This window comes from Mustela erminea, chromosome 2, assembly GCF_009829155.1.
Source record: "Mustela erminea isolate mMusErm1 chromosome 2, mMusErm1.Pri, whole genome shotgun sequence".
In the NCBI taxonomy this organism is placed as follows: Eukaryota; Metazoa; Chordata; class Mammalia; order Carnivora; family Mustelidae; genus Mustela; species Mustela erminea.
The window spans coordinates 92,879,046-92,891,744 of NC_045615.1; the positions used below are offsets into that span (position 1 = coordinate 92,879,046).

At 39.6% G+C, this 12,699-nt stretch overlaps 1 long non-coding RNA gene across 1 annotated transcript in view; it reads right to left on the reverse strand.

Moving 5' to 3' along the window:
• Positions 1-1,938: 1,938 nt before the first annotated feature.
• Positions 1,939-12,699, reverse strand: part of LOC116583525 — an 89,014-nt gene continuing 78,253 nt past the window's right edge. The window contains exon 4 of the long non-coding RNA XR_004282765.1: positions 1,939-2,124. This is a non-coding gene — a long non-coding RNA (uncharacterized LOC116583525). The remainder of the gene's footprint in view (positions 2,125-12,699) is intronic.

Sequence of the window (12,699 nt, forward strand, 5' to 3'; positions counted from 1 at the left end):
TGAGGTACTGTGTCTGAGGCCTGCCCGGCCTCCGGACTATCGCTAGGTGATACTACGTTTTCTCGTCTTCTCATTATGTGGGCCAGTTAACTTTGCCTGTAACTATAAGGGATACATTCCTCAACTCCTCTTTATCTCTGTTGCACGTTGCCCACATCCCATGTGTTACCCCAGCCCGTAACACAATACAACGCATTAGGCTTAAGATCCAAGCCACACACACCTCATACAATACCAAGTCTCCAGAACTGGATTTAAGGACTGGTCTTCAGCTGCCCGTTTACAGATGATCTCTTTTGGTCAAGTGCTTCCATAAATGAATGTTCACATTTATTACATGTTTTGATTGTTTGTTTCGCTTTGCTTTTCCTAACTTCCTTCTTAGAAAGTGATTTTCACTTCAGTCTTGAAGGTAGCATGTGGTTGCTTCCATTTACCACCCACAAGGGGTTGAACTAAATGTTCCTTAAGGTCCTTTCCAGCAGTAGAATTTATGGCTCTATGGAAGAACCAGTTTCACTATCTGCCAGAGATTACACATAAATGCTTTTCTTTTATCTGAGCTTATGTCAGGTGGGACATCCTCTAAATCTAAAAGCAAAATCATTTTACTTAGAATCCTTTTAGAACAAATAGAAAAAAAAAAAAAAAAAAGTACCTGACTATGTTTTCTTTTCCTCTAAGAATGGAGAAATGGCAGTGTCTGTGCCCTTAAATATATAATTTTTACTGCTGGGGAAATTATTTCTCACTGTTGATTTCCTACAAAAATAAGATTGTAATAAGCATTCAGAGCAACAAACGCGATGGTGAACGTTAAGAGCGAAATAATAACCTCTCAAATGATTCAAGATCTTGTTTCGTTCACCTCCCCCTACACCTCGTATCTTTGACGGGGCCTGAATCCCACTGATAAAGTGGATCAATAATGCAACACCTGATTGAAGGAAGGAAATTTGGAAATACCTTGTTTCACACCCAGAAACATCTTGTGGCTGCAGAACCGAACAGCACTAGGTGTGTTCTTTCAAGTGTGTGGCTTTTTAAGTCCAGGGGAGAAGGGGAAAACAGGGGTAGTGTGCATCTCTCCCTCGTTTCTAACTGTCACCGAGGCAGAGGCTGCTGAGCCGCTGAGGCTGATACCGACTGACAGCGGCAGCATATTGCTTGCTGAACTGTGATGATACGATTCAGGGAGAACCTCTGCAGCCCTCATTATCTGCTGCTGTACTCGCTCGACGCCACCCCTGCTCCCTTCAGAATCAGGGGGAATTATTCAATATAATTCAACTAATTATGGCTTGGTATAAAAGTTCATGGGTGCAGAACCGGTGCCCCAAAGGAAGAACAACATGAGGTAAAGATTGGAAGGCTTTTATGGTGGTGCTTAAAGATAATTATAGGTATAGAAACCAATTCCAGAGAGAGAAAAAATTCAGCCAAGCCCAGACTGTTTTCATAAGGCAGCATAGCTCCCTCTTAACATGAAACATTAACCGGTTTTCCCAGAGGGGGAGAAATTCTCCATGTCAGTCTCCTGGACTAAGAGACTCTGACTTACGGCACCAGGCAGCAAGCAGGAACTCAGACGCCTCAAGTGCTGGTTACAGTTTTCCATCCTTTTGCCAAAGCGGCTGGGAAGCAGCATAACTTACCATGTATGTTGCATTTTGCAAAGATGATGTTACCCTGCAAGTTGATTCACAATATAACAGCATAGAACCAAAAGTAGGTATTGTGCATAATGGTTCTAACTCACTGATGTGCGCTGGAACCTTTAATGTGCAATCAGTTAATATCCGAGAATTTAGTCCTCTGCTTTAGAATATGATGACCCCAAATAATTACATTAATAAGCACTCTGAAACAGAGTCACTTTAATTCTGCAAAAAGGATTATGAGTACATTTTAGATGGTCTTGTTAATGGGGTGGGAGTGGGTAATAAAACTCCTTGAGAGCATTTGTCATTCTTCGGCAGTAACAGACTCAAGATGTCTTTGCCATCTAAGATTTCTCTGATTTTCCTGGATTCAGAGGAACAGCCCTGGTTCTGAGTAGCTATTACCTGGATGCATCATTGTGAGATCCACATCCAAAAATAGCCTTGGAACAGCTGTTCAAATCTGTGGCAACGGAACAGAAAAATAAGATTCTAGGCAGAAGAGTACCTGTGAAAGTGTTTCCTAAAATGGAAGACATGTATTCACAATAGCTTTAACTAAGGTAAAAGATGGTTTTTAGTAGTAAATGGATGTCAGACAAGGACCTGAATCCCAGTGAATCACAGAAGGAGAAAGCTATTCTCTCTTTCAATCCATCAACCCATTTTACTTAACAAAGGACAGAGTCTTGGTTTGGTGCTTCTCTTTCTTTCCTACTTCTTTAAAACTCGCCAATCTCTCATTTTATCAAAAAGACAGCATCAGGTACCATCAGGTACCAACTTGTAATTGAATAACACTGGTCTATCTTCAATGTAGTACTTTCACCGGGGCTTTGCGTCTATGACCGTTGATTATTGTTCTGTTTGTGATAGTAATATAAAGTTTCTCCTTAAAAATATATTTAATTTTTTTAGAATAATGTTCCATCTGGGGGGATAAAAACTGTTCTATGGAAAATAGCACAGGTGGTATATGGGTTTGGCAAAGACAGTGAAAGTGGTAGATGATAAGTGAAGTCTGGAAACACAGCAATGCCCACTGGCCTCTGTCTATGAGATGCCCGTTACTTCCCTGCTCCCCACCACTGTGACAACCAAAAATGTCTCCAGACATTTCCACATGTCACCAGTGGAGACTGGGGTGGGGCAGACTCACTCTGGGCCAGAAATCACTCATGTAGAGCAATATGGTCTCTGAGTAATTGTCTTAGAAGGCAGACAGGGAATCGTGTCAGGCTTTGTGGAAGGGACAATGTGAAGAAGTCTAGGGATGAAAGCCCATCCATAAAGTGGTACTTTAAATCAGAGAATGTTGAGTGGATACATTTTAATAAAGACCCAGATTCTCCCTCTGAGGGCTTCTCCTATCCACCGGTTCATTCAAATATATTAACATCAGTCATTCTACTTCTAATAAAGGATTGCAGATATGAATCCCAGAAACAAGGCTGCTGATGGTCTTTGCCTTTGTAATTCATTCCTCCGTCCAACCAGACAGGAGAAAGGTTTGTGAACCTTCAGGGAAAAAAACACAAGCCCAAGCCTGCCAATCTGGCATGCCTCAGTAGGCTGGACTGGCCTGACTTTTTTACGAGGTGTTTGGCAGCCCGAGTATTTAATTTCATTCTTTTATTTTATGTTTTGGGTACACACACCCAGAGGCCTTTGGACAATTGCCTCTTTTTTAATAAAGCTAATATATGCCCATAGGAAATTTACCTATATCTAAACTGACATAACAAAGCTGATACTTCAGAAGGGTCAGGCATCAGAGATTCCAGCAATTTCTATAAACAGAGGAAGCTGGCACGAATTTGGATTGCCTGGAGTTATTACTCACAGACTGGCGGTCTTCCAGGCTGTTCATAATTTTAAATAAATTCTGATCCTGGTGATGTATATTTATTGATCAAGTTTTCAGAAAGTCATCACCATGTACTCTTTGACTACATATTGATCTGAAATCTCTACAGTTCCTGAGAGAGGCCTGCCATCACATTAGCTATTATCTACACTGCAATTCATGCCTCTGTTTGAATCAAGTCTGCGGAAGCAACTCATTCTGTTCCACTTATTGTGAAATGATACCTGGAGAGCAGCTGGAAAACGGGATTCTTAGGTTCTGTATCTCAATTCGTCATTAATTATCTTTGGTTATTTCATTTCTGAGATTCCCAGTTTCTCCTTAATATTAAAAAAGGAAAGGGCGCCTGGGTGGCTCAGTGGGTTAAGCCACTGCCTTCGGCTCGGGTCATGATCTCAGGGTCCTAGGATCGAGTCCCGCATCGGGCTCTCTGCTCGGCAGGGAGCTTGCTTCCCCCTCTCTCTCTGCCTGCCTCTCTGCCTACTTGTGATCTCTCTCTCTGTAAAATAAAAATAAATAAATAAATAAAACTTTATTAAAAAAAAAAAAAGGAAATGGCATTCCATATGGATAAGGAACTCTGGGGTTTTTCATTTCAAATTCCTGTTCAAAAACGTGCCACCTTCTCATTTGAGGACACTGCTGCATCTCAGTTGGAACTCTTACCACCCAAATCCTCAGAAAAGATTGGCTGGCCAGCAGCTAGTTTCACAAGGGTCTGAGAGATGAAGAACTTGTGCATGTTCTGCTGGTCACACGCCTTCTGATCACTGGCCCTCTGCCTTTCCAACAATGGACTACATTACATTTCACTGCTGCTCCAACCCTCGCTGCTCAAATCTCACTGTCCTCTCATTTTCTCCACCCTAAGACTCTATCATTCTTTATATTTTCTTTAACGTCAGCTCTTTATAGTCTGTAGGTAGAATATTGCCCCTTCACCAAATACATCCGTGTCCTAAGTCCCAGAACCTATGATATATTATTACATTACATGGTAAAATGACAAAATGGAATGAACATGGCTAATCAGCTGACCTTAATCTAAAGGCATTATATAGGTTATGTAAGTAAGACCAATGTAAATACAAGGATCCTTTAAATGTGGAAGAGATCAGTGGAAGACTTTGTGTCTACGTGATATAAAGTGAGAAGGAATTGATCAGCCATTGTCTTTGAAAATGGAAGGAGACCACAAGTCTAGAAAGCTAGAAAAGGCAAAGAAATAGATGTTCCCCTAGAGCCTCCGCAAAGGAATATAGCCCTGCCAACACCTTGACTGTAGCCCAATGAGGCCCATGTTATTCTTCTAACCTACACGTCTAGAAGATAATAAATTTATGTTGTTTTAAGCCACTAAATTTGTGGTAATTTGGTATAGTAGCTCTAGGGAATGATATAGAGATGTGACTCCCGAAAAGGGCAAGTAATCACATAGACTATAAAGAATGATTTGTGAAAGCTCTCTGATTCTCTAGCAGCTACAGATGTTAAGGAAAGATGAACGGGAGTGACAGCAGCAACAACTCTTCCAGGACCTGGAGTCTACCCTGTCCTAGGATGTTTCCACCTGGTGGATCTACTTCCTTTTCACACTCTGTTTTAGCTTAAATCCAAGTCCCTCTGTTCCCCAAACCTCCGGCATCAACCACTCCCACCCTTCAACCCAAGAAAAAGAGAAATACATTTCTAGAATGCCCAGTAATACCTAGTAGACATTTAATATAAATTTTTTTTTTACTGTAAACTCTCCCATTTGTGATGTTTCCCCATATATTCCTATCTCCTATACCTTTCTACCATTAGTAACAAAGTTCTGTAGTAATATGTTTGGAATCTTTGGAAGTTATGCAATACCAACAGTCCTGGGTAGTCTAGCAATTTTATTCAGTCAGTCCTTTAGCAAACGTTGAATGTACACATGGCGCTGAGTGGAAGCCGGGATGAGTAAGACAACGTCCCGCTTCACACAATTTACAACCTAACATGGCACCGAATAGGGGAAGCTTTCATTCACTCCCCAAACGCTTCCTGAACTCACAGCTTCCATCAGACTTACTTAACTACAATGTGAGACAGAAGCTCGAGTTCTGTAACAGAGCCACAAACAAAAGTGACGGTTAAAAAAAAAAAAGTTCAGGAAGTGACAACAATGGAGGAACATAACATGTCTCAAAAACCCAGCTAACTGGTATTCAAAACACACCCAAGACATAGAAAGAGGGACAGAAAGAAAAAAAAAAGTCTCATGATTGAAAGAGAGTAACAAATTCTGAACACTGAAACTCAAGTATTTTGCATGTAGGAGGGCTTCGTGTACCTTCATTCAGTGCCCACTGTCCCATATTTTATGCTCTAAAATGTGGGCTTATTTTTTATCCTGGCCCACAGGTGATTAAAAAAGGCACGTTAGGAAACAGAAACCATTAAAGATAGTCACACCAACAGCAAACAAAGCAGTACGACTGTACAGCAGCGGGAAAAGGAACAGACAAAGCCAACTTCAGCAAAGTGAGGTCAGTTACATCAGAGGGCTTGCCGCCTGTGCCAACCAATAAACCCTAAGAACCTCCCCGTGATACACATCACACAGTGACTCAGTTTCCAATGATTCTGAATCTCCCAGCAAGTGTTCAAATTATGTTCTGTACATTTTATTTAGTAAAGCAAGGAAGTATGCAACCACTTTTACACAAACTTCATCAGAAATTGTTACAATCTTTTATATTCTGGTGCTTTCTGGAGGACAATGTTTCACTCTTCTGTGCACTGAGTACCCATAGGTCACAGACCATTGAGGAGCAATGGCAATGGGCCCATAAAAATGGAAAAAGAAGATTTGTTCTGGGACGCCTGGGTGGCACAGTTGGTTAAGCAGCTGCCTTCGGCTCAGGTCATGATCCCAGCGTCCTGGGATCGAGTCCCACATCGGGCTCCTTGCTCGGCAGGGAGCCTGCTTCTCCCTCTGCCTCTGCCTGCCATTCTGTCTGCCTGTGCTCGCTCTCTCCCCCCCCGCCCCGATAAATAAATAAAATCTTTAAAAAAAAAAAAAAAAAAGAAGATTTGTTCCAGGACTAAAATATACTAAATATGTCACTGTGTCAGAAGCCAAGCCAGGAAGACATCCAGAATATCAGTGTCTGCTATCAGAAAAATCACAGTGGAGACAAAAAATATTTAAGTGATCACTTGGGTTGGGAGCTCATTTACAAATGTCATGTCTAAAATATAACTCTGTTGTTTAAAAAACAAACAACAAAAAATCCCTATTTAAGTTCATCACTAATGCCTGACATTTCAGGATGGTTCTTGCTCTGTTTTTACCAACCACACGCAGGGTAGCTCTGTTTTTCATAGTTTCCTATATGGTTAGAGTGCTGAATTTCCCTGAAAAAGTTCTAGGTGATACTCTAGAGTGTCATTTTCTAGCAAGTCAGTTAACAGAGGGCTGTCTTCGGTCTTCGCCTTTGTATAAATTTCAGTCATTTTACCAGCCTACCTTTCTTGAGGAACAAATAAAGTCATAAATTATATCAGTGCATTCCGGAAAGATAAGTTGCTATGAAGCCCCATAATAAAGGCATCTACCCCTATGTGCTTCAAAACAGATTAGGAATATGCACTTCTGCTGGTGGTCTGGCTTCTGCCAGAGACTGCACAAATGAACATTCCACATATTCTGCCTGTGCCAGGGAAATAAACAAACACCAATGGACAGGTGTATCTAGGATCACTAATCCTCTCTATCCCCACACACAAAGAAAACATGGGCAAGCAACTGATGAATAACTAAATTCTACCTCTGAAACTAATAACACAGTGTATGCTCCTTAAACTGAATTTAAAGAAATTTTTAAACAAGCAAACTCTTTAATAATTATTTTTCCTAACCATTGCCCCAATCTTAATTAAGAACTAGTAAGCAATAGGACAGATGGTAGAGATACTTGTGGTGAACACAGCGTAACATATAGTCTTGTCAAATCACTAAGTTGTACACCTGAAACTAATGTAACATGGTATGTCAACTAGACCCAAATGAAAAAAACATTTAACAAGAACTAGTAAGGAATAAAAATAGCTAATATGTATAGACCCCTTATGCTGCTCCAGGTATTTTATAAAGGGTATCTCATTTAATTTTCATATCTCTATTTTGTAAATATTATACCCATTTCACAGATGAGGAAACTGTGACTTGGAGGGGTTAAGTAGCTTGCTTAGGGCTACATGAGTAGAGACTGGGGGGAATCATGCACCAAAAGGCCAATATTATAGTACTAGTGAATGCCAGCATTTTGGAAGCTGGACAATAGCATGAGTTATAATTTATAAACATAGGCAACTAGCAATGATTTGAACATTTGTCTCTGTCTTTGCTATAGTATTTACATACTCTAAGAGGATTTACATGCTCTAAAGTGATTCATCTTTCAAAAGAAAGCAATTTGCTGAAAGAAGGGAAATGGTGCTGAAAAAAAATGTATAATTGGAAAAACATGCTAACTAATCATTCTCAAGCTCTTTCTGTTCTCAACACTAACCTGGCTTTTTTTAAGAGGGAGCCTTTGCCATTTTTTTAAAACAGTGTGCTATCTCATTGTTTATTTGTACATTTCACCCAAGGCATTGTGTCACCTCAGTTAGTAACTGTTAAGAGTGTATGCATACCACATGCCCAAGGTAGCCAACTGAAAAAGTCTTGTTGGAAAGAGAATGAACTGATCATTTTTCTTGTCCAAAAAAAAAAAGAAATGCTTGTGTTCCAATTAATTAGAAAGGCATTATTTTTAGAAGTAAATGTTAGTGGAAACAGCAGTGGCCCTAGGAATCAGAAACCCAAAATTCTGGCTAGCATTCTATCACTCATGAGTCATCTCTCCTTAGAGAAAATGCAACATCACCTTTTTTAGACTCAGTTTCTCCCTCCACAAAATAGGAAAGCTAACAATGCCCTCACTATCTCCCTCATTTTTATTTTTTAAAAGATTTTATTTATTTATTTGACAGAGAGAGACAGGGAGAGGGAACACAAGCAGGGGGAGTGGAAGAGGGAGAGGCAGACTTCCTGCTGAGCAGGGAGCCGGATTCGGCTCTCTATTCCAGGACCCCACGATCATGACCTGAGCGGAAGGCAGACACTTAATGACTGAGCCACCCAGGCGCCCCTGTATTTTTTTTTTTTTAAGATTTGTTTATTTGACAGAGAGAAAGAGAGAGAATACAAGCAGGAGAAGCGGCAGGGAGAGGGAGAAGCAAGTTCCCAATAAGCAGAGAACCTTACATGGGGCTCTATCCCAGAACCCTAAGATCATGACCTGAGCCAAAGGCAGATGCTTAACCAACTAAGTCACCCAGGTGCCCCGCCCACATTTGTTATAAGACTCAAGTCAATATAATGTTATCCAAGCTTACAAGACCCAATATAATGTAAGGTAGTATGATGATGATGGTATACTAAAAAAAGGTGTAAGAGGCAAAAATGGAATGCAAATTGTGCCAAGGGATTCATAAGTAATTCCAATGAGTCTTTCCTGGGAAACTGATTACATTCATAATTGCCATAACCTATTACTCTATGGTGTCATATATACCACCCTATCTTTCATGTGACAGCTTTTCACATGTTGAAAAAGAGTCTTCAAGTTCTCATAGGTCCTCTTCTCTTGGTTAAATGTTCAGCATTCCCCCAATTATTCGACACGGGAGGTGATTTGTGAGAGTTTTATCTTGTCTTTCCATTCAGTTTAGTCAGTACCACACTTACAGTGAACACAACAGTCCAGACATGGTTAGATTATCATAGATATTGCTGCCAACTTTGATCTAGATTACATGCTTGCGTGAAATGCAAACTTTCATTGTCTTTTGTCAGGGCAAACAGAATGTCTCAAGTGTTTTCATCATGTGTGTTTGCCCAACGATACTTAGAAAACTGTTTTTGTTTTAAACCCTAAAACCTTTTATCCTCTTGAAATATTACCTTGTTGAATCATACCTATCTTTCCAGTCTGGTGAAATCACTTTGAATGATGATTCTCATCCATCATACTATCTATCTCCCTCAGGTTCTGTCATCCACAGATTTGATAAGCAAAACTTCTACGTCTTAATACAAGTCACAGATTTAAAAAAAAAAATGTACAAGAAAGATTTTAAACAAAATTTAAACAGATTTAAAGCTCTGTTGAAAAGTTTCTAAATACTGCTTTCCAGGTGAATAAGTCACTCATTAGATAAAATTCTCTGGGAATAGAACTCAACTAGTCACAAATCCCCCTACTTGCATTCATGGTGTATTTCTAGAACTACACGAACATCCACATGTCTGACAGGTTTGTCCTTTTTCATAACACAGACATCATTTTCCCATGTTTAATCATTTGGATCTTCTTTATTGCTCCATGGTTTTAAAATAACTACCCAAAACAAAAGTCTACTATTACATGTGCTACGTTTTTTAGTGGCCTGGGATAATATCATTCATCAAAAATCAAGGTTTTATTTTTGAGTAGTCAGAGATTATCAAACTATTTTTCTTCTACCACAGGATGCAACTGCATTTAAATATTTTTGCTCTAGTTTCCCCAGTCTAAGCATATTCTCCTTGAGAGAAAAGAGAATCTAAATAGAACTTGAATAGTCTCTCCCTCCTGCCTTTCATCTGTTTGTATCACACCATCTCTAACAAGCAGGAAATTCTTGATTATTTCTTGTTTTGTTATCATAACTCCAAAAGAATCTCTTTGTTGCCTTTCATAACCTTAGCAGTTTTTCTGCCCATGATTTGTGCTTCTTTGTCATATTTTTCTCTTCTCTCCATTAAACGGTCTCCATTAAAAACCTGTGTTCACAGAACAACTCTTACATCCATACCTTCCATACTTGGGCATTCCAAATTTCCTTCCTAGGGCCCATCCCTCTTGAACTGTCTTCCCTTTTGGAGTCATCTTTCTCTTATAAAACAATTCCCTGGTTAATATCATATCTAGGTTTTTTACCACAGTGAACAATAATATCATAGAATCATAGAATTCACAAAAACTTTTTTAATAGCAGTAGTATAAAATGTTACTGTAAATGTTACTGTCAGTTATTATTGACTATAAATCTATCTACTGGCTTTTCATTTAGAAGGAGAATAGGGGCGCCTGGCTGGCTCAGTCAGAGAGCACGTGACTCTTGGTCTCAGGGTCGTGAGTTCAAGCCCTACGTTGGGTGTAAAGATTACTAACAAAATAAATAATTTTTTTTAAAAAAGAAGTATAATAAAAGAACATAAGTTTATAAACATATTAATGCAGAAAGTATCAAAATTTACCTTTCATAATTACCAAATAAACAACGTCAGCATCCATAAAGAATTCATCAAATTGAAACCACATTCACAGTGAGATAGTAATATGTTTGTCCCTCACACAGGGCTAGACTATGTAGGGATTACAGTGGTAAATGAGACAAGAAAGATTCCTTGTGGAGTTTATATCCTAGTGAAAAGACACGTGGTAATAAGCAAACAAATAAACCATCAAACTAAACAGATTGAGGGAAAGGATGGTGTTCTTTTAGATAAGCTCGTCCGAAAAGCCCCTCTGACGAAGTGATATTCGGATTAGAGTCTGAAGGATGAGAATAATCCAGTTATACTATGATCTGGGGAAAGAGCAATTCAGGGAAAGGATGGTCAAGGACAACATCCTGAAGATCAAAAGGAACAAAAGCCATCAGTCAAAGGAAATCTGTTTAGAAACTAAAGTAATAGTTCAACAGTCCAAAATACTAGAGAGATCTGTAATATGCCTAGAGGGGTGCCAGAGAAGGTGATAGAAAATAAAATCATGGTGAAATAAACATTTGAGAATAAGATCATGTAAAGTAATTCATATATGCTATACCCTTGACCTATTCGTAGACATCAACTATGATAACCAGGTGCTCGCAAATGTGTTGATCACATATAACTCTATAGCTTCAAATACATCTTTGATAACTACATGTTTAATACCTATTTTGCTTGACCAGGTCCCATTGGATCAACTCAAACACCAGTTTTCTCTGCTGCTGCTCCACAGTTGCTGAGCAGTGCTGCATGTCAAGCAAAAATATTAAAACACCAAGTGTCCACAATCTCCCTCTGCCCTTCCTTCTCAAGAGAAGTCTCTGCTTGTGATGCCCAAGCCCTGGGCATTTGCTGAAATGATCAAGGTAATGAAGAGAGAAGGGAGCTGGAGGAAGTCCAGAAAGATAAAATTGATTTCTACAAAATAGGCCATGGAATTATCCTCAGAAGTAAAGTTAAAAATCTAAGAGGCTCCAGGAGGCAGTGGGAAAGAAGGGACAGCAGAAAATGAGGACAAGAGCAAAGCTAGGTGGGGTTTTATAAGTGAAAAGAGAGATGGGGGTAGCAGCTGCCATAATAAGAAACATGGAAGGGAAAAAAGAAAAAAAAAAAAACCCTAAAATTTATTTTTGGAAAATTTTACTGTATGTTATCATTTCTTCCTTCTTCTCAAGAGACCTTCAGGATAACCCTGAAGGCTTACTTTTCAAGGTTTTATAGGATGGAGAATGATAGCCCATCTCTATTTAGATTTTACATGCATATTGGATGTTCTACCAATTCATGCATTACAACCTCAGTTGGGCCCCAACAAGCTGTCGCTTGAAAGTATTTCACTTCACTCCTGATTGATTCTCTCTTCTATCCTGCAGAATGAGTTTTTCCCTTTTTACCCCCATGTTTCCAACCCCACTAATTCTTAGCCAACTATCTTGGTCACTAATTCATGGAAATAATAGATAATATCACTTTGCAGCTCCTTCTCGTCAAAATGCTCCCATTCCTCTAGCCACCATTCCCTCTTTCCTGTTGGCCTTAAGGAGGTACTACTCCTCCCCAGCTAACCAGGTACTCTATATCACAGTCTTAGCCCTTCCTGGCTCACCCAGGATCACGTGCATCAGTCAACCCATTTTTCTTTTCCACACTGTCTCTGTGGTGCCTCTTCTCCTTGTTCTTAACCTGCTTCTTCACAAAATAGAAGTAACTCCCTAGCCCAATGGTTCCATTTCTGGAAACGTTATCTTAGAGCAACCCTCACACAATATACAGACCCATGGTCCAGATAGTAACCACCTCATACAACATACAGGCCTACAGTCTTAAAAAGA